The sequence below is a fragment of the Gorilla gorilla genome, chromosome 7 (genome assembly GCF_029281585.2).
Source record: "Gorilla gorilla gorilla isolate KB3781 chromosome 7, NHGRI_mGorGor1-v2.1_pri, whole genome shotgun sequence".
NCBI lineage: Eukaryota > Metazoa > Chordata > Mammalia > Primates > Hominidae > Gorilla > Gorilla gorilla.
In genome coordinates, this window is record NC_073231.2 from 116,664,814 (window position 1) to 116,687,363 (window position 22,550).

A 22,550-nucleotide genomic window follows, 5' to 3' on the forward strand; every position below is an offset into this window, starting at 1 on the left:
CAATCTTCAATTTTTGATATTTTTATTTAATCTCATTACTCAATCCCTATTAAATAATTAGCAATCATATTTCACTTTCAAAGCATTACATACTCATTTTATGTAGAGACCATATGACCTTTTTTGGTGATCTAAAAAGGCCGTTGGAGGGCTGCTTGTGGGAAGGTCAGATGTGTGAGATCCAAAGTCTTGAAGATTTAAAGTATTTAAAAAATAAAATGTGGCTATTAAAGGGATTATAAAGTTAGAAATTTTCTTTATTTGTATTGGCTGGTATTGCTTTGAGAGACAAAGGATATATCAATTTCAGATTCTCTATTCAGATTTCGAAGTGTTATTGAATCTAAAATATTCCCCTAGAAACTTCTGTTTTCTAGAACCTCACAAATATTTTATTGTATCACATACACGTATATATGTATATACTTAAAATACTTATGCATATATGCTCAAATGTAGTTATATGTTTACATACTTATCGTATTCTTTGAAAGTTGCATAAGGTACCTTTTTGCTAATCATGAATACAGTTTTTGTTACTTTTAGCAGAAATTTACTTTTTTTATACCTATTATCAACTAATAGGTTATATTTTTTAATATTGATTTTATTACATTATCCTTAATTTACAGAGCAATAATTCATAAGCATTTTCTTAACCACTATTAGAAAAAGTACATTCTATAATGAACTATTCTTAAGGAGGTATGGTGTTAGATTTAAAATAAATTTTAGAAAAATATCTCTAGGTTTTAAGGCTATTTCAGTTTGTTTTGAAACAATGCATTTCTTCACTTTAGCTGAATATCAAGAAGCACTTTAAAAATACGGGCTTTTGTGAATAACAGTTTGATCACTAGAATTTGTCAACATGATAGTAATGAGATTTTGTGAACATTATATAAGTCATCATTATTAAATTTTCAAGTGAGTGTTACTTCCTGAAATTTTACCAGAGACAAGTCAATGAAGATATTCAGAAAATGCAAAAGCAAGGATAAATAATTTTTTTTAAAGCCAGATTATCTTATATTCAAAAATAATAAAATGCTGAAAGCTGTAATTTCAATTTATTAGGAGTTGCTGGAATTACAATTGTGAGCCACCACACTCAGCTATGGATAATATTTTTAAAGCCTAATTTGGACATATCACATATTAGGAGGGTAGAGTTTAATAAATTAATCATAAACATTCAGGTTTTTACACTAAAATATCTGTAGAAGTCACTTTTAAGAAGTTACCCAGCAATGATCAGGAGAGATAACCAATTTTGTCCTAAAGTTCAAAGGAATAAAGAATTAAAAATAAATCTATAGCAGTCATATACCAAGAGTATTTTAGTAGAAAGTAGAATAAAGGATTGTGCTCTGTTTGTGAAGCAAGATTAGACACAGTGAAATAAACAGCCAAAGAGTGCATCACTATGAATTGATACTGTGAAATCAGTGGGGTAGAGGAGACTACAAAAAAATGTATCCTTGGACAATTTTCACGAGATGTAAGGATAGTGAGTGATTTTTCACAGTACTTGGGATAACAGCTTGGGCCATTTTCCTTGTATTTCATTGATACCTTTATACAGTTCCTTTGCAAGAGTATACCCCATTTAGCATTTTAGGTATTACCAATATTGTAGGTAAGTGAAACCAATTTCTTAGTGACAACTTTGGTTGCTGTTACTCTTTGACACATCCTTGAATATACTGAATTAAATTTTTTTAAGTGTATTTTATAACTGATTTAATATAAAGACACAATCTGTCCTGGCATTTTAATTGTAATTTTAAAAGAAATTAAAACATTTCTGAGCCTCTAATTTGTGACTTGTCCAAATTAGGTTTTAAAAATATTACCCTTAGCTGAGTGTGGTGGCTCACACTTGTAATTCCAGCAACTAGAAGGGCTGAAAGGGGAGGATGATTTGAGGTCAGAAGTTTAAGACTAGGCTGGGAAACATAGTGAGACTACGTTTCTAAAAAAATTTTTCTTAAATAAATAAAAACATTACCCTGACAGCAGTGCTGAGGATAGAAATCAGAGAAGGAATTCAAAACTAGGAGCAATTAGTGTAGAATCTGACAGCCATGTTGAGATCAAATAAGGTAGATACATTTCAAGCTAGCAACAAACAAATATAAAAAAACTGAATATAGAAGCCTGTTTCAAAGATGTTTGAATCAAAATATTGAACATTTTGGGATATTACTTCATTATTAAATTACTACATCTCAGATGCCAACATAAAATAATTTTTTCTTGATTACTTACTATTTTTTTCACCTTTTAATTTCATTAATTTAATGACCTATTTTCTTCTTTAGATTTCTCAGGAATAATTACCTGCTGCCAGTGTTATACATATGGTTCCCCAAACCATTAAAATAGATGAATTTCCTTGTTTCTAAGAATCAATTCTAAATTAATGCTCAAACAAGTAGAAAAGAATACCTTAAATATTTATTTATTCTGTCATGCCAGAAGAATATATGTCAGGTAGACTCTAAGGTAGACACTGAGGAGCAACCAATAAACATAACGTGTGCAGATCTTGGCTGATAATGCTACATGTTCGTACAGCAAGAGCCAATAATAAATCACATTATTTGATGTGCAAGAGTAGAGTAAAACATATACAAACTTGAAATAAAATAGGCTGTTCTATTTTACTAAACAAGGCTGTATTTATAACATTTGATATTTATGTCTTTTTGTATTTATTTAGAGATGACGTCTCACTGTCATCCAGGTTGGAATGCAGTAGTTTGATAACAGCTCAGTGCAGCCTCGAACTTCTGAGTGCAAGTGGTCCAATCACCTCAGTCTCCTGAGTAGTGGGGGCTACAGGCATGCGCCACCATGCCTCACTAATTTTTTAAGCTTTCTGTATATACAAGGTCTTCCCATGTTGTCCATGATGGTCTCAAGAGATTTTCCTGCCTCAGCCTCCAGAGTAGCTGGGATTACAGTCCTGAGTCACCATGTCAACTCCAATATTTGACATTTGAAAGAGTAATTTTTCAAACATATACCAGAAGAGACATAAAAAATTAGAACTTTCTTTCTTCTTCTAAGGTGTAGTTTTGAATGTGTAAAGACTCATAGACCAGAGGAATTCCAGTATCTTAGCTATTCTGTTATGTAAATTACATTATTAAAAATTATTGTATTTCTGAAAAAGTTTAATGTTAGTTGTGGAATAATAGTACTCTATTAATGTCGCTATGGAATAATTTTAGATGTCTTAACAAGATATCAACTAGAACATTTTATGACTGACAATCTTAGAAATAGCACAATTTCTATTTATTTAATATATAAACCAATATTTATAACTACTATATTTATAACTATTATATTGTGTAGTTAAAATATTATAAACCAATATTTATAACTATTATATTGTGTAGTTAATATTATGTCACAATGTAATGCTTCATCTTTCCAAAATAATGTTCTCTCATATGTATGTGAGCTCTGTATTTACAGTAAGCAGTGTCATTAAGTAACTTAAAATTTAAAAAACTGAAATATAAATTTATTACATTCCTTTTATTATACAATATATGTTTTAATTTAAATAAATGGAAACACATCACAGAACTGGTAAAAATATGTGAAGAGTTGAAGACCCTTGTCTCAAAATTTTGATTGTGTAACATGAAGAATACGTTATGAATTTACTAAACAAATAATTTTGTCTGATTATGTAGCAATGATAGATGAGAGATAAAGAGGTCAAGATAGATTTTTACAGTTTGCTTAGAGTGAATAAAAAGATAAATAGAAGGAAGAAAAGAGAGAGAAATAAAAGAAACACAGCTGAAATTCTGAACTTGCTTCATTGGCTTGTCAAATATATTTATGTCTGATAATCTTGGTCCAGATAAGCAGCTTCATTGTGTTAGGGATAGTATTATGTACTTCAGCAATATCTGATAGTTTCAAAGACCTATTACCAAATGATGAATGTTGGAGCATACATTTAGATTTCATTTGTTAATTTCACATTTTATAGCAAAAATTTACATGAAATAAAATACAAACTCTTATAAAAATATACGTACACTTACCTTTATAGAAACATAAACATATATGCCTAAACATCTTCAGATAGTTCTACTCCAAGTGGTTGTAAAAATGCCATAAAAATGTAATTAAAAGTGACCTATGTATAAGGCATATTGAATAATATATTTTGTGATATAAAGTGAGGTTGAAATAAGCAAAGAGGCAATATTGAAGGAATTTGATGCTCAATAATAATTATTGAATTTAATTTTATTAATGAAATTTTTTCTGTTTCTCTTCATTCTGATGTGATATTTTCAGATTATGCTTGGGTATTATGTTTTATAGTTGTAAAACTTAAGAAAATAGTATATTAACAATATAAAAATAAATATATCAATGTGTATTTCTACATGTTAAATGCAAATCTTAAGATATCTGTAATAGAGCTAAATAGAATACTTAAAAATACTATAAGCTAAATCAATTAGAAGGAATTGCAATTATCATAATTCACAAAATAAGTAAAACAATAACAAAAAATAGTATATTTAAATTTTAAAATGTAGTAATATCTTGTAATTTTTCTGAACTTCATAACCAAAGAAATTGACCATAATTCTAATATTATATATGACTATTTTATTGTCTATTATTGAAGTGTTCACATTTCTGAGCAGCTACTATGATGTTTTAATATAGTTTCTTTGGGGAGTGATTTGATTATTAGTCTTAAGTAAGTGGTCAAAAAATATATATATTCAAATTATTAGTATCTTTTTAATAATATCACTGAAATTATGTTTGAGTAATCGCAAATTATTATATTTGTTTATTCATGGCTCACCTGGCCATTTATTAAGTAATTAATTTTACATTAATCCATAGATTCAATAGCTATTTATAGTGCCTCTCCCATTCTAAAACATAGTGTGGGCCGGGCGCAGTGGCCCACACCTGTAATCCTGCACTTTGGGAGGCTGAGGCGGGCGGATCACAAGGTCAGGAGTTCCAGACAAGTCTGGCCAACATAATGAAACCCTGTCTCTACTAAAAATACAAAAGATTAGCCGGGCGTGGTAGTGGGCGCCTGTAATCCCAACTACTTGGGAGGCTGAGGCAGGAGAATCGCTTGAACCCGGGAGGCAGAGGTTGAAGTGAGCTGAGATCATGCCGTTGCACTCTGGCCCGGGAGACAGTGCGAGACTCCATCTCAAAAAAATAAATAAATAAAAATAAAAGTAAAATATAGTGTGGTATACAAAGGTAAATTTGAGACAACATTAATGAACATAAAAAGTGATATATCATTTTTATGATACTGATACTAAATATGATAGAAACAAAGAAAATTACTTACCAGAATGAATTAGGTAATTTAGAAAAAGCTATCTCTTGATAAGAATGTTAATAAAAACAAATTTCCAAACCTAGAAATTTTTATTGTTTTTTCAGTTAGAAGTGAAAAACTTTCTTTTTAAATTAACATATTATTAGAGAGAGTGAGATAGAGTTTGGGTAAGTAAATGTTACCATATTTGGAAAGTGTTAGTATTAAGCCAAGTAATTTGGAATAAATGTGGTAGGCAAGGCACAAACTGCATTATGAAAATGCATTAGAAATATTATCTGGCAGTTCAAAAATCAAAATTGTGAAAAGATGCTGTCTTCAAATGTATCAATTTGGAAGTTGAACCAAAACCACGTTTGAACTAACAGTGAAAAACTTACTTTAGAAAAAGTAGAAATAAATTCTAAGAGGCTGTGCAGAGTTTTTTAGCTTGATGTAATCCTATTTGTCATTTTTTGCTTTGCTTGCTTGTACTTTTGAGGTCTTATTCTAGAAATATTTGCCCAGACCAGTGTCCAGTAGTGTTTTCTGAATGTCTTATTCTAGCAATTAAAAGTAGCAGGTCTTAAATTTAGGTATTTAATCCATTTTTATTTTTTTTTCATATGGTGGGAGACAGGGGTTTCCAGCTAGAAAGCTTCTTCAGAGTAAAGGAAACAATCGAAAAAATGAAGAAACAACCTACAGGATGAGAGAAGATATATTTGCAAACTATTCATCCAACAAGGGATTCATAACTTGAGTATATAAGAAGCTCAAACAACTCAATAATGAAACAAATAATCCAATTAAAAATGGGCAAAATAATTGAACAGATATTTCTCAAAACAAGACGTACAAAGGACGACTAGTATATAAAAAAAAGCTCAACATCCCTAACCATCTTGGAAATGCAAATCAAAACTACAATGCAGTATCATGTGAACCTGGTTAAATTGGCTATCATCAAAAACACAGAAAATAACAAATGCTGGCAAGAATGCAGTGAAAGAACGCTTGTACACTGTTAGTGGGAATATAAATTAGTACAGCGACCATGGAAAACAGTATGGAGATTCATCAGGAAACTAAAAATAGAACTACCATATGATCCAGCAATTCTACTGCTGGGTATATATCCAAAAGAAAGAAAATCAGTATATCAAGGACATAGCTGCACTCCCAAGTTTATTGAAGCACTATTCACAAAATCCAAGATATGGAGTCAACCTGTGTCCATCAATGGATGACTGGATAAAAAAATATATAGTATATATACATACAATGGAATACTATTCAGCCTTAAAAAAAGAAACGAATCCTGTCATTTGAAGAAATATTAATGAAACTAGAGGACATTATATTAAGTGACATAATCACAGCATAGAAAGACAAAAATCACATGTTTTCATTCATATGTGGGAGCTAAAATATTTGATCTCATGAAGGCAGTGTGTAGAATGGTGGTTACCGGAGCTGGAAATAGCAGTGGGGAGGGGTGGATGAAGGACTTGGTTGATGGGTACAAAAATACTATTAGATAGAAGAAATAAGTTATAGTGTTTGATAGAACAATAGGGTGACCACAGTCAACGATAATTTATTGTATAATTCAAAATAGCTAGAGAAGAAGATTTAGCATGCTCCTAATACAAAGGAATGATAAATGTTTGAGATAATGAATATCACGATTACCCAGATTTAATTATTGCACATTGTATGTTTGTATCAAAATATCACATGTACCCATAAATATGTACAACTATTATGTGTGTATAAAAATTAAAAATAGAAAAATTATAAGGAGAAAAATTGGTGACGATTTAAAATAAACAAATTCAAAAATAGTAATACATTGAATGTAGGCGATCAAAGATAGAATATTATCAAATATAGCACCACAACCCCTATAGCAAATATTTTATGAATATTTACTGTGAATTTTCATTAATTAGTACAACCTCCAACAGTATTACTACTATGCTCTGTATTTCAGTTTCAGTTGCCAATTAATGTCTCCGTAGGAAACTGGACAATCTATGTATTATTCATCATTTTGATAATAAATTTTATATACAATATTTGAGGAAAGTGAGGAAATGGAAACTGATATTCATTTTTTCTACTACGTGCCATGGAGTTGGTTAAGTGTTTTAAATGAATATCAATTAAAACCATATGAAGTAAGTGTATTCATCTACTTTAAGGAAGGAGAAAAGCTTGGTTTAAAGGGAATGTTAATAAAATATATTTTACTACAAATTCAGTTGTGCTTTCTTGTCACTGTACACTCAAAGTGTCTGCGTCTACTGCTCTATTTCAGTCATCGATGATTCATGCAAGAGGAATGGATATGTCACTATCGGGAGCAGAAATGACTCAGAAAGAAATAAATGAGAGGACAAAGATCAAAATTATTGAGAGAAAAAATAAAAATCTCCCCAGGAGATTGTTTGCTGTCACTAGTAGAAAAAGACCCAACTACATTATTCTTTCACCCTGAATCCACCTGTATTTTCAGCTACAATATGAAAGCCTGTAATCTGCAACTTTGTTTTGCGCTATACAGCTGAGAAATATGCTGCTGAAAAGTAACAACCTTCTTTTTTCTATATAAGGTCACTTTTAGTAATTGACATTAGAATAATCTTCTAAAAACACTAAGGGGAATGGTTATATAACTTGAACATTGCAGCAAAGAGGTATATAAAATATGCAACATAAATAGGGAAACAATTTCAGCCTCAAGTCACCCAGTGTATCTTTACTTTAACAACTCAGAAGATAGCTGGAGGTTTTTAAAAAAGGAACTAAAAATGATGTTTAATCGGTGTGGCTGGAAGCTACATGGGAATTATCTATGCTTGTCAAAGACACAATACTCTTCAGTGTTTCAACTGTATAGGCCCATTCTGAATAGGTGATTCAATCTTGCTTTATAATTTAAGATATTGTGCATAGGTTTTATGAAAAAAAAATGTATTGGAATATTAAGGAAGCGTGATCTTCATACCCCTAACGAGAAATGAATCAAGTGTTATTGCTATCAATCGCCTTGCTTGCTGAGGTAGTGGCCATGACATATCACCCTGGAAAAAGAGTGCTGTGCAAGATTGTCTATCAGTGAGCTTCATTCCATCTGCCTCTAGTCTTTACTTTTCAGCTATCTGAAAGTAAGAGAAAATTCACCAGCAAAGGCCTAAAAAATTCAGTGGCGGTAATGTCTAATTTTCCCTTAAAAAAATCACTTTCTGTAGAATGTATAAGAAGATTGCTTATAATATTGTTTGATTTCTGTCCTTTGATATCACGAAACTTTCTCACATTGCCACATGAAATAAATTAATTTATAACATAGGAAAGTAATTCCTCTGGTAGCAGGCTATTGCTTTTCAAAAACTTGATATTTAAGTCAAAGTGGTAATTCATATATGTGTATAATAGAAAGTACACTTATTTAACTGTATTTGGAACTATGACCAGATAGAGCCCTAGGAATTAATTAATTAATGTTTCTTAAAAATTTGATTGACTTAATAATATGATTTGAAGTAAATGAATTCTTTAATTATAATGAAAGAAATTAAAGGACACAAATAGTTTGGGTTATAATTAGTCTCAGTGAAAGCAGGACATTTCAAGTGTAAGAACAAAGTGATAATAAATAAAATGATTAAATATGATAAGAAAATACTTTAAAATTCCACATAATATAAATATAAACAAAATTGAAAGTCAGAATGTTAAAATTCACACATAGTGTACTTTGAAACATCATTAATTAAAAAAAATCCAGATATAAAAGGATTTAAGTAGGCAATTTTCAAAAGTTGACATAAGAATATAATCAGTAATTATCCATTCATCCACTTCTGCCAGTCCAGTTATTAAGCCACTTGCTCAGCAAACGTCTACTGAGTCTCTAGTATGTTTCAGGAAATAAGCACAGAAACACATTTATCCTCATTTGTAATGACTGAAATAAAAATTTTAAGTAAAATAATGAAGCATATTATAATACACTATTGTAAAATGAAAATGCAATGAAACCTGAATAAGCTGAAACATGAAACCAGGTTTCATTTAAGAGGGAACACATGGACATTTTCACAAAAAAATTCATGGAAATCTACATTGCTGCAACATTTCTTCAGAAAAGGGAAATCACCACATTGTATTTCATCTTAAAGAACCAAGTGTTCAGCTTAATTTATAGAAGATGTACAATAGATTTCCATAGCCCAACTTTACTCTGTCATGTTGTCACTTTTCTACGTTGCTTCTTGGATAGTGTTTTAATATGACGATAAAAAGTTCTTGGGCAAAAAGCAATTCAGATACCATTGATTTTTACCAATCAATTTAAGTCATTATTTCTCATGGGATGCATCAGGTCATTTGGAACATTCTGCTTGATGGCTCCATCTCAGTCTGGAATCTCAGGCATTTGAAAGGTAATTCTAAGTTAGTCAAATAATATTTCTCTTGTTAAGTAAATTATTACCTTGGCTGCCTAACAGGAAAAAAAATCCCCCCTTAATGTCCAATTACCCCCTTAAAACAAACACATGAATAAACCTATTTTGTAAGTGAATAGGTTGAAACATTATTATTTGTTCAGCTTAGGCAAAATCTGAATACATTTCCATTTATATAAATCCTTAAGCAGAAATTTTAATGATGGTAGTTAAATTCCTATTTATACCTCTATTGTCAGGACAAATGATTGTGTTTTATATGTGATCCTGCATTTAATTAACAGCCATTTTCTTAATTATGTGTATTTGCATATGAGAGTATTTGCTCAGATGCATCTGAACATGAAATATGTTGTTTTTGAAATTTTGAAAAGCAGCTTACAAAACAACTTAAGTTTATTAATTTTCCCTAGCACAATTAATACTTATTAAAAGTAAGTAGTGATCAAAATAAGTTATAAAGTCAAATTTTTTTTTATTTGTTTGTTCCAAGAAACAAACTTGAGATTCATTAAGCAAGAAAAAAAAATCATTAGAAGTTTACCAGGCTAAATATAAGAGAGTATTCTGACCACCAAAAATATGGAAATGAGGAACCTGGTCTTGACTGCAGAAAGCCACTCTTTCAGACTCTTTCTTCTGCAGTCTGGTGCCAAAATTTCATTCTCCATGTCTTTCTCAGTAGTCTGAACTTTTTTTTTTTTTTTTTTTTTTTTTTTGAGACAGAGTCTTGCTCTGTCACCCAGGCTGGAGTGCAGTGGCCCAATCTTGGCTCACTGCAACCTCTGCCTCCTGGGTTCAAGCGATTCTACTGCCTCAGCCCCCTGAGTAGCTGAGATTACAGGCGTGCGCCACCACTCCTGGCTAATTTTTTTGTATTTTTAGTACAGACGGGGTTTCACCATGTTGGTCAGGCTGGTCTCGAACTCCTGACCTTGTGATCCGCCCGCCTCGGCCTCCCAGAGTGCTGGGATTACAGGCGTGAGCCACCACACCAGGCCAGTAGTCTGAACTTTTCACATGGTGAAAAACCACCTGCCGCGTTTAAATAATCATGCTTTAAAAGTATACTCAGAAGAAACTAGAATCTCTCCCAATTTCAAATCACTAGAACATGAATCAGTATTCCTGTTTTCAACAGGTATCCCCTCCTGTTATCATAAGCCATAGCCAGACAGTGGGACAGATCAAGGAGTACAAACATGGTTGTTTTCACCCAGTCTTGAGAGAAGGCAGTCCTCAGAGCAGGAGTGATTATTTCAGCAGATCATCCACTGCCAAGTGTTTTGTTTGGTATCTACTGTATGATTACAGTCAGAGAAAATTGGAAGTATGTGTAACAAATGTTAACATTGCTTTATGAATCGTTTGTTTTCCCTCTCTGACTCCCACTTTCCTTTTATAATGATTTGAAAGTACTAAGTATGGGGACGACAAAAAGCTGCAGATTTATTTATTTTTAAATACAGGTCATTTTGGTTGAATTTTAGTTTTGCTTTCATTATGTCATCTATGTGATCAAATCGTGGCATTAATTCTGAATGAGAGTAGAGCCGAGAGGACTAAAGGGAGGCTGGAGGAAAATGGCAAAGAAAATCTATAAGCCAGTTTGACATTGCCTATTGAATGGCTTCAGCTTGGCTGATATGTACGTCTCAGGTTCTAAATTTGTTTTTTTTATTATTATTATTTCAATTGATTTTTGGAGAAACAGGTGGTGTTTTGTTACACGGATAAGTTTTTTAGTGGGGATTTCGGAGATTTTGGTGCACTCATCACTCGAACAATGTACACGGTACACAATAAGTAGTCTGTTATCTCTCACACCGCTCTCACCCTTCCCTCAAAGACCCCAAAGTCTGTTGTATTGTTTCTATGCCTTCGCATCCTCATAGTTTAGCTTCCACTTATAAGGTTCTAAATTTTAATCCTGTTTTGGGCATGAATGGTGCATATTTAAAATGCCCAAGAAATATCTATATTTCCTTCTAACTAAAGGTCCTTAAAATTAACCAGGAAAACCATTGGCTAAGTGAATAATTAATCATGCTTTGGAAAGTTTTTCTTCTCATCATTATGAGACTTTTTATGCTTAATCATTAAATTGTAAAAATTTGGAGACTTTTTATGCTCAATCATTAAATTGTAGCATAACAATATTTGTGGAGAGCAGAGGTCAGTAATTCTTTCACTGCGTGTTTTTGTTGTTGTTGTTCTCATTTTTCTCCCTTCCACATGCATTCTTATCATGCTGGTGTTTTTTTTGCTTTAATCCCCATTAGGAAGAAAGAAGCTTAATACCACAATAAACAGTGAGAAACAAGGGCTAAAAAAAATGTATCTTCTCAAACTTTATTTTTGAGACACAGAAAGTATTTTAGTTACTTCTTAATCAGTTTCACATTGATGTAGTCAACTGCTGACAGTGAGAACCAATCTGTTTGGGGCTAGTGTTGACATATTTATAAATATATCTGCCTAAATTAGAAAGAGATAGATGCTCCCACACAATTTCTACCTTTCTACCTTATTCGTGTATGTTTTTTAAAGTGAGCAAATATATTTGCTTTTCTGTTTACTTTTGCGATTGTAAAACTACTTTTTTCTATGCTATGTGAATAGATGCCCTATATCTATATAGTCATAGCTAAATAGTGTTTGCCTCTATGTGTCCCTCCCATCCACTGGCTATGGAGAGCTATTTCTCCATTTACTAATATATTCACTGTGAAGGTCTGGTGTTTTATCCTAATAATCTACAGGTCTGATGTTCCGATTGTTTTAAAATAAAATCAAGGGTCTACTGCTACAGTACACTTTTGTAGAAGGCTTAATAACGTAAGCACTATGCAGCATTTATGTTTGATCTACATATCATACTCATATGGGCAGGCTTGTGTGAAAAACATCTCAAATAGCTTAGTGCAGCCTACAAATTCAGCTCTTTTTCTGGCCTCTTTCATTTTCATTTTCCCCTTTTCGTGTTTCCTTCCACTGTTCCTCATGCTCAACTTATTTTTTGTCTTTCTTCCTGGTCTGTGTTTAAATCAAAATGTAGTAACTATTTTTGAATCCAAATTGCTAGCCCAATAATTTGACCATGTGAAAAATATATTGATCTTCCTTTGGATTATTAGTCTACAAGATTAACCTTTAGAATTTTTCACTAATTTAAGAATATTACTAATATGCTTACAGCTTGTATATCAGAAAAAAATGAGACCCTGGAAGACTAGCTAAATGAAGCAAAGATTAACAAACGAATGATTTCGATTTTAGTCTGTTGTGCGTTTTTAGTACTCTGAAAAACTTTACTTTCTTGTAATTTTATAATAAAATCACAACGCTCTCACAGTAATTAAATTTCAATAGTTTATAATTCTGAAACCAAAATGAATATCCATACAGTAAACAACATATGGGTTAATTTTGATTATTGATACATTAAATTCATGATAAGAGTAATTTTGTTATTTGGCTAACATTATAGGTTTTATTATCTCTCATAAATACTGAAAGCCTAAAAATGTAAAGGAAGTAACAGCAAATAGTTCAAATGAAAAAAAATTATAGCAAAGCCCCTGTTTTAGTTGCATAGCAACTTACAAAAGTAACAAAAAGAGAAAGTAAATTTTTTGAAATCACAAGTTTTTAGAGCAAGATAGGAGACGTGCAAAAGAAAAATGTCATCTTTTCAGATACATTAAAATGTCAAGATAACACAATTTGAGAAAATAGAATACTTACATAAACCTGTAATACATATTCGATAGACAATAAGTCCAATAGTCATATTTTATTCATTTGAATATGAAATAAAAATGTAGAATTTCAGTTTATAGGAGGAAATGTAAATGTTTCTAAATGCTATAATATACCAAGTATAACTAATCAAATAGATACAATGATAATAAAGAGAAAATTCAATAATGCCAGATATAATGTTACTTTTACTTTGTTCTATTTTATTATTTTTATTGTTCTCTCCCTGCCCCCCAGATCTAAAGGTATGGTATTCACTATATGAGGAAAAATTATGACTTAGTATCAATAAAACCTTTATGAAATATCAAAGATGACTTTTTTAAATATTTGCAATGATGGCCAATAAGCATAAATATATGTTGCAAGTTTTCAACAAATCTAACTCAAGGACCTGTTTAGAAAGGTATATTTCTTTATAGAAATTTGAAAGAAAAAGTTTTATTTTTTAAAACATGGCACACTAATGTTATAGATCTTCTGAAAAATAAGCATTGACTCTTCTAGTATGTGGAAGACATTATCATATGAGAATAACTGCTGTTTTAATGATTTATGTTGAAGACATAAAAATAAAATGTTAGTTTTATTAGAGATCACTGAGGTAGGCAAGATTAAATTTACAAATTTAAATTTGAGTTGTTTTCTTAACAAGTTATAAAACAGAATAATAAACTCAATGAATTACATCAAAGACTCAGAAGAAAACATTGAAGTTAAAATGACAACAAATATAAATTACTTTGGAATAGATTAGAAAAGAAAATCACAGCACAATTCAGTAGAAATTGTTAGAAATGATGTTAGAAATCATCTAAACACAGTACAGAAATCAGACATAAAATATATAGAAATCAGACATAAAATATACAGAAATCAGACATAAAATATTCTCTAAAGACATCATAGTGATAGGTAGTGATAAAAGTATTTCAAGATGCAGACAAGGTAAAAGATGAAGCCATTTCATAAAGAAGAAAATAATAATTGGCCAGTATTTAATATGATGAGTGTTTTTTAACTTGAAATTTTTCAAGGGCAGATAAAGAGGTAGATTGGAATTTTGTTAGAAATTTGGATGCATAGAGGAAGTACATGTGACAGACAAGGTAGTTGTGATAACCATAATGGGCAGTAGAGTTGAAAAACAAAGCAGAATGGTTTGATAAGCAGATATGTTTAATGTTATTGACTAGTCATTCTTGGTCACCTGAGGGCTAAAATGATGGACAATCTCTCTCCAAAAGTAGTGTTACTTGATCTGTTTAAGTGGAAAATCTTTAGGTATTTTTAACAGGTGACCACATGACATTAACCAATTGTTTGTTTTGTTTTAATAGGACCTTGCTCTGTGACACAGGCTGGAGTGCAGTGGTGCAATCATAGATTACTGTAGACTGGAATTCCTGAGGCTCAAGAAGTCCTCTGGCCTCAGCCTCCTAAATAGTTGGAACTAAATGTGCATACCACCATGACCATCTAATTATTTTTAAATTATTATTATTATTATTATTTTTTGTAGAGAGCAGGGCTTGCTATGTTGCCCAGGCTGATCTCAAACTCCTTGGCTTTACGCGACGTTTCCACCTTATCAACTCAAGATGCTGGGACTATAGGTGAGAGCTACCATGCCCAACCATCAGTTCTTAAATTCAGACTCAAAGCCTCTTTAATGGAGAAGAATACAGTAATCTGAAGAATAATCCTGCTATGATGCTGAAATTTGTATTTAAGTGTTTCTTTTGGTCTTTTCCAAGTGACCTGAAATCACTTACTAGTATAACTAAGCACTGGGAAAAAGGGAAACATAATTTTATGGAACTGTGGGCAGTGGTTCAGAATTAACACTAATTCCTGAAACCTCAAAAGTCATTGGGATTAACCAATTAGAAAACTGCCAAAGTCAGAAGATTAATTGAATTTTGGTTGTGGTTTGTCTCTCGGTGAACTCATTAGTCTCCATGTTTTCTCTGTGTCTGTGTTTCAGACATACTCAGACCCAAACACAACCTGCATATTTTTTCCCTAACCTGTGAAGTGAGGGTTGTTGTTACATGAAAGACCTAGTAGAAGCCCCTAAAATTGCCTGTATCTACCAATATAGTAAATCAAAACTAATGTCCACTTTTTGGAGATATTAAAGTGTTAAGTACCACTGTAAATAATCTTCAGTAGTGGTAAATCACATTGAATGTTAAAGTTTTGTAGTTTCAAATTTAACATTTATACGCTGGACAAACTTGTGTACGTTTTTTATATGGTGTGAGGTATGGATCATTTTTTGCATATATGTACCTAATTTTTCCAACATAATCTGTTAAAAATACTATCCTTTCTCTACTGAATAGCTTTGTTCTTTGCCAAATATCAGTTTGTCAAAAATCAAAATATATATGTATATCTATTTCTGTACTCTCTATTTTGTTATTTTGATCTAGTTGTCTTATTTGGGTGCCAGTATCATACTGTCTCTAGAGTATTCTTTTTAAATAGGGAACAATAGACACAAAGGGCCTATGTGAGGGCAGAGGGTGGAAGGAGAGTGAGGGTCAAAAAACTACCTATCAGATACTCTGCTTATTACTAGGGTGATAAAATAAACTGTATCCCAAACCTCTGTGACATTCAATTTACCTACATGTACCCTAGAACCTAAAATAAAGGTTAAAAGAAGTTTAATGATAATGTTCCTTAGAGTGGATTTCTTTATGTTTATTGTGTTTAGGTTTCACTTGACTTCTTGAACTCGAAAGTTCATGTTTATTTACAAATCTACAGTCTTCAGACGTATTTTCTTCTAGTAGTTTTTTAGGACTGAAAATATTAGATCTCTTATTGTTCCACAGGTACCTTAAACTGAGTTCATTTTTTTCCTATCAATTGTCTCTATTTTCATATTAGGTGCTTTCTACTGTTCTTTCTTTGTATTTACTGATATTTTTTCTTCTGTACCCTTATGTGTTCTTTTGAGTCAATCCTTTGTGCCTTTTATTTTGGTTATTGTATTTTGCACTCCAAAAATTTCAGCTTTGTTCTCCTCTATATCTTGTTAGTTTGCTGACATTCTCTTTCTTCACCTGAAGATTTTTTTTCATTTGTTTCATTTGTGTTAATTATTGTTTCTTAAAGCATTTTTTATAATGGCTGCTTTGAAATCTTCGACATAGATAATTCTGACACAGCTTTTATCTCAGTGCTAGAATTTACTAATTGTCTTTTGTCATTCACTTTGAAATCTTACTGGTTCTCAATTTGATAAATGATTTTGAATTTTAACCTGGAACCTTTTAGTATTATGTGTCTCAGGATTTTACTTAAAATTTCTATGTTCCTGGGTTTTGTCTAAAACCACTTTGGCAGGGCAAGGGGAGTGAGCCTTATTACTGACAGACGGAAGTGGAATTCTAGGTTTTCTACTTGGCCTACCTTGACATCTGATATTGGGGAATCTATGTATTACTGCTATGCAGGGATTGTAATTACGACTCTCCATGGAGTCTTCACTGACATTGTGGTAGTGTGCCCTCTTTACCTTTGGGTTACATCAAAGTCCTGACCCTTCACTAGGTTGCCTATGGCATGCCACTATAGTGGGAGACATAAGCATCTAATTCCTGCTAATAGTTGGAGATCTGAGTTACCCCCATGTTCTTTACTGATGCTGGGGTGTCAGGGAGAGATCATTACAGACTTTTTGAGATTTCAGTCCTGCTCCTTACTTCCTAATTGGCTTTCTCTGACACCCCTCATGTGGGAGATTTGGGATGGCTTGCAAAGATGGTTGTATACGCTCCCTACTCAGCGTTTGTTGGTAAGAATGTGGCCACACAATTATTTTATGCGATTTGGCTGGTAGAGAAGTTATTGCTTAAAATTATTGTGTCTTACTGAACCTTCTCTTTTTGATCCTTGGTAAGAGACAGCAAGTTTTTATTTGGGCTGTTTTTTTTTTCTTTACGTTTCTTTCTTTCTTTCTTTCTTTCTTTCCTTTTCTTTTTCTTTTTTTTTTTTTTTTTTGTCTTCAGTCATGAGCATTTCTGGGCTCTTGGCTTCTTCAGCTCCAAATGTGGTATGTACCTGGGCAACTCATCACCATGTCAACCTTCAGACCTTGGAGTTTATACAGGGTTGTCTTCTTCTTTCTGTCTTTCAGAATCTTGTTTATTTTATGTATAATATCCTGGATTTTCAGTTGCATTTAGTGGGAAGATTAAGAAAAATGCATACACTTCATCTTCCTTAAGGTGGAAATCAGTAAATTATTTTTAATAGACTTTATATAACAGTTCTAGATTTACAGAAAAATTGGGAACATAGTACAGATAATTCATATATAGAGTAATATTTTAAACTGTCTCCCCTCTCATTAACACCTTACATTAATATTAGTATGGTGCAATTCTCAAAATTAATGTGTCAATATTAATATATTATTAGTAACTAAGTTCATAGTTTACTGAAATTTTATTAGTTTTAAGTAAGGCCTTTTTCTGTTTTAGGATCTTGTCTAGGATTCTATACTAATTTGTGTCATCATGTCTCCATAGATTCCCTTTTGCTATGACGATTTTTTAGCCTTTTCTTGTTTTTAATTACCTTGATAGCCTTAAAGGATATTGGTCAAGTATTTTGTAGGGTGCTCCTCTATTGAAATTTTTCTGGCATTTTCTCATGATTAGACTGGTGCTCAGGGTTTTTGGGAGAAAGACCATAAAGGTAAAGTGAGGTTTTTAGCACATCAAATCAAGGGTACGTGTTATCAACATGATTTATCACTGTAGATATTGATCTAGATTACCCAAAGTGTGACTTGTCTGAAGTAGGGTTTGCCAGAGTTATCTAAAGTTAGGCTTTTGACCACTTTTCCATAATGTACTTTTTGGAAAAAAGTCAGTGGGCACAGTTCATACATAAAGAGTGTGAATTTATATTCTCCCTGCCTAAGGGCAGAATATCTACATACATTATTTGAAATTACTCTGCATCAGAGATTTGTCTCTTTCCCTCATTAGTTTATTGATTTAAATATATATTTATATAATTATGTTCTACTATCAGCCATAATTCCTACCCTACTAATTTTGTTGTTCTATCTTTGGCCACTGGGAGCCCTTTCAATGGCCTCTGTGTCACTTTGAGATATGTATCTGTAAGGTATTTGGGGGGTCAATGTTTTTTAAGTCTCTTCATCATTGAGACTTTCTTTCACTCTATTTAACATGGCTATTCATTACGTTTTACAGTTTGATAATCATATCTTGTTTTATAATTTCTCTTCAGTTTTATTCAATATTGTGCTTTTCATTAAATTGTATAATTTTTGAGTTTTATTTATATATATTTTTATTTTTATTTATTTTTCAAGATTTTTATTTTATTAGTATTTTTTTTTTAAGCACAGGATCTCACTCTGTTGCCGAGGAAGGAGTGCAATGGCACTCTCATAGCTCACTGCAGCCTTAAACTACTAGGCTTATGTGATCCTCCTGCCTCAGCCATCTGATTAAACGGGATTACAGGCTTGTGCCACTCTGCCCAGCTATTTCTGTATTTTTAAACACACTCATGTTATACTTTTTCTAAATTGTTCAATGGATGCTAATTCTTTGGGGTTTTGTTCTAGCCTTTTTGGTAGGTTCATTTCTTGACATTGTTTTTCATTTTTTAAGGTAATCTTATCATAATCAGATATCATTTTATTCATTTGTTATTCCTTCTCTCAGTTGTAGATGTGTTTCTGACGGCAGCAGTGGCCTGTTTGGAGTGGCGGCTGCAAAGATACCAGTTGCAGCAGGGGAAGTGTGGCTGGGGCTGCAGGCTCAGTGGAGCCAGGGGGAGCCAGGAACAGGCGGGGGCCCCGCCCTCTTCTGAGTTAGTGGGAAGGGGAGCCCCACGCTCCTGGATGCAGCTGCTGCCACCCAGCCACAGCTGCAGACCTAGGCATCTCTCAGGGACCCAGGAAGCCCTTTGCCCCTACAGGCTTGAAAGTGCCTGCTATTGTGGCCTGACCTCTACCTACTCTCAGCAACTGCTCTGAATTTGGAGCAAAGTCACGGCCAAACCCAGGTGTTATCATGACCTCGCTATATGTGCATATGTTCAGGGTGGCACTGACACCAGCCCCCTGCTGTGTCTGCCCCCTCCAAACTTTGGATGCCAATGATCATGAGAAGGAGGCCAAAGGGGAGCTGAGGGCAGCTTGGTGTAGGCCTTCAGACACTCCTTGGCATGAACAGCCTGGAAACTGTAGACAGGATGTTGATGACAGCAGGAGGCAGACAGGCTCCTGGGCCAAAAGGGGCAGGTCCCCAGTGAAGCCCCACTTTCAGGCCAGGATGGCCTGAAACCTGAAGGACAGACTGCCAGCTCTGGAGTGGACAGGAGTGCTAACTTATGGTACGTTTTCCAGGCCTGACCATGACTGCCTATGGACCAATCAGCATGCACTTCCTCCCTTGTGAAGCGCATAACAACCCCAGACTCAGCCAGACTTGGGCAGACATTGGGATGACCTGCCTGCAGAAAGGAGCTACCCACTGTGGGTTTCTCTCAGCCAAGAGCTGAGCAGATGTCAAAATGACCTGCCTGCAGAGAAGAGCTATCCACTGAGTATCTCCTCTCAGCTGAGATCTGAGCAGAAGTCAGGACAACCTGCCTACAGTGAGGAGCTACCCACTGTGGGTCTCCTCTCTGCTGAAAGCTGTATACTCATTGGGATGACCTGTCCGCAGGTAGGAGCTACCACTATGGTCTTGTTTCCATTGAGATTTGCAGATGTCAGGATGTCCTGCTTGTGGAAAGGAGCTACCCACTTCAGGTCTCCTGAGAGCTGTACTGTAACTGAATAAAAGCATCTCTTCACCTTGCTCGCCTTCCAGTTGTTTTTGTACCTCATTCTTCTTGGATGAGGGGCAAAAACTCGGGAACTGCCAAATGGCAGGACTGAAAGAGCTGTAACACAAACCGGGCTAAAACACACCCCCATGCTCTCCACATTGCTGGCCACTAGAAGGAGAGAAGAGAAGAGCTGCAGCTCTTTGGAAAGCCCCTACCTGGGAGCTCCCCAGGCTAGGGATGTGACACCCTCTTTGGGGCTCTGCAGTTCCTGGCATCTCCAAGTTTTGGGGCACCACTGTATTCCCTGGTGAGAGCAGTGGAAGCTGCTTGCAGTACATCTGGTCCAGCTTCAGCCTCACAGGGAGCCAGTGCCCGTGCAGGAACCTGGAGCTGCCCACCTAGCCAAAGCTAGCATGCCTGGCTGTGCCCAGTGACTGGATCCTGCGCTCATTTGCGCATGCACCCCTCACTGCTCTGCACCTGGTTTGCCCTTAGCAGGTGTGAGATCCAGGCTTGTAGCATGAGTTGAGTGCAGCCTGCCAGGCCAAGTGGGCAGAACAAGCCCAGAGAGCCTAAGCAAAACGTGGGCAAAGGTGCCATCATCCACAAACGTTTCTGGCTGGCAAAGTGACACCACAAGTATCTCATGATATTTCTACAAGTAGGTTTTTTGCTAGTTCTGCCAGAGTCCAATATATTTCCCACGTTCTGAATCAGTTTTTGCAGTAAGTCTTTTATGTAAATTCCTACACTTGAGTGTGTGATAAAAATGTTTATCTCTGGTTATAAAATCCATATCTATTTCATATTAAAGACTTCAGTTTCCCTAAAAATGTAAGTTATTAAAACTTAAAGTCATAGACAGATGACAAACATCATTTCATATTTCTAGCTAAGGTTAGGAAGGATGCAGGGTGGTTTGCTAGTTTATTTTTAAGGCACAAGACAGCACTTAAAAGTTTATGCTTTTATTGAGAAATGCCAATTCCCAATTCCTTTAGGGGAAGACACAAAGCCATCCCATCATCTCAGTCAATCAGATTCCATAGACAATAACCAGCTTCATAACATACATGCTCTTCTCAGGATTTCAGTCTGCTCTTCCCTCGATGGTTTTAGTTTGTTCTCTATTTCTAGCACTTGGTGGTACTTCACTCTCTTTATTCCTAACTGTAATATAGAATCTAATTCCATTTTGTATATTCGACCTCTAACATCTTCCAAGCCCAAGGCCTCCCTACACACCTCTTGTCTCACATCTCAGCAAGATAATTTAAAAGTCCACAGTCTCTCTCCCTTGGCTCTGGTGGAAAGTTCAAACCATGCATAATCCAGTCATGCCTGTAAGAACTGTAACTGCATAGCCACCCCAAAGCTTTCTTTTCTTTCCCAAGAAAACTGTACAGTGTGAGTAATTAATATTCTATACCTCTTGATGCTTGAGTAACATTATCACTCTGAATAATGAAACCATATTTTGGGTGAAGATTTTATCCTGCCTTTCATAGGGCAACCACAAGACACTAACCCACCTGGATTAGAAATAATTTTAGGGACAATAGCTTAGGAACAATTTTTAAATTAATTCATATTGTGATAGGGACCCACAAGTTATTCTACTATGTTGTTGAAAGTCAGTATATAAATATTTTTAATTCTGGTAGTTATCTTGGACAGGAAAAACAAACAATAAGCTATATCGCATTTCATCTATTATGTTGACAAATGAAAAAATAACAAACAAGATAATATGGAGTACAGATAACATTGTAAAATGGTACTCTCCTATACTGTTCATGGGAGGCAGCCTACTTATTAATACCCGGCAGGAGACTTTACAGGGAGAAACACAGAAAAGATAGGGCAAAGAAGAACACAAGCGACCCAGGGGAAGGGAGAAAATAGGCCACAGGATACTTTTTAACATATCTTGAACTTTGAAACTGTAAATAAGAAATGGATAAAAATCAAAGAAACAATTGTTAGGCATATTCTAAAGTGTGTATTATAATTGAGTGTAACATTGTATGATGTAAAACTTTGATTTTAAACCTCCCACCTTCCACAGCCCCTCCCCATCCACATACATACAGATAGAGGGATCATCCTTTTTTTTTTTTTTTTAAAGAGAG

At 33.9% G+C, this 22,550-nt stretch overlaps 1 long non-coding RNA gene across 4 annotated transcripts in view; it reads left to right on the plus strand.

The window, feature by feature from the left end:
* LOC134759115 (uncharacterized) overlaps positions 1–16,258 on the plus strand; it is an 891,009-nt gene extending 874,751 nt beyond the window's left edge. For 2 of the 4 annotated variants that reach the window (XR_010135030.1, XR_010135028.1), the window contains one exon: positions 14,922–16,245. This is a non-coding gene — a long non-coding RNA (uncharacterized lncRNA). Of the gene's footprint in view, positions 1–11,533; positions 11,652–14,921 lie in introns of those variants that run through there. The other 2 variants (XR_010135029.1, XR_010135027.1) reach the window with 2 other exon arrangements.
* Positions 16,259–22,550: the final 6,292 nt, after the last annotated feature.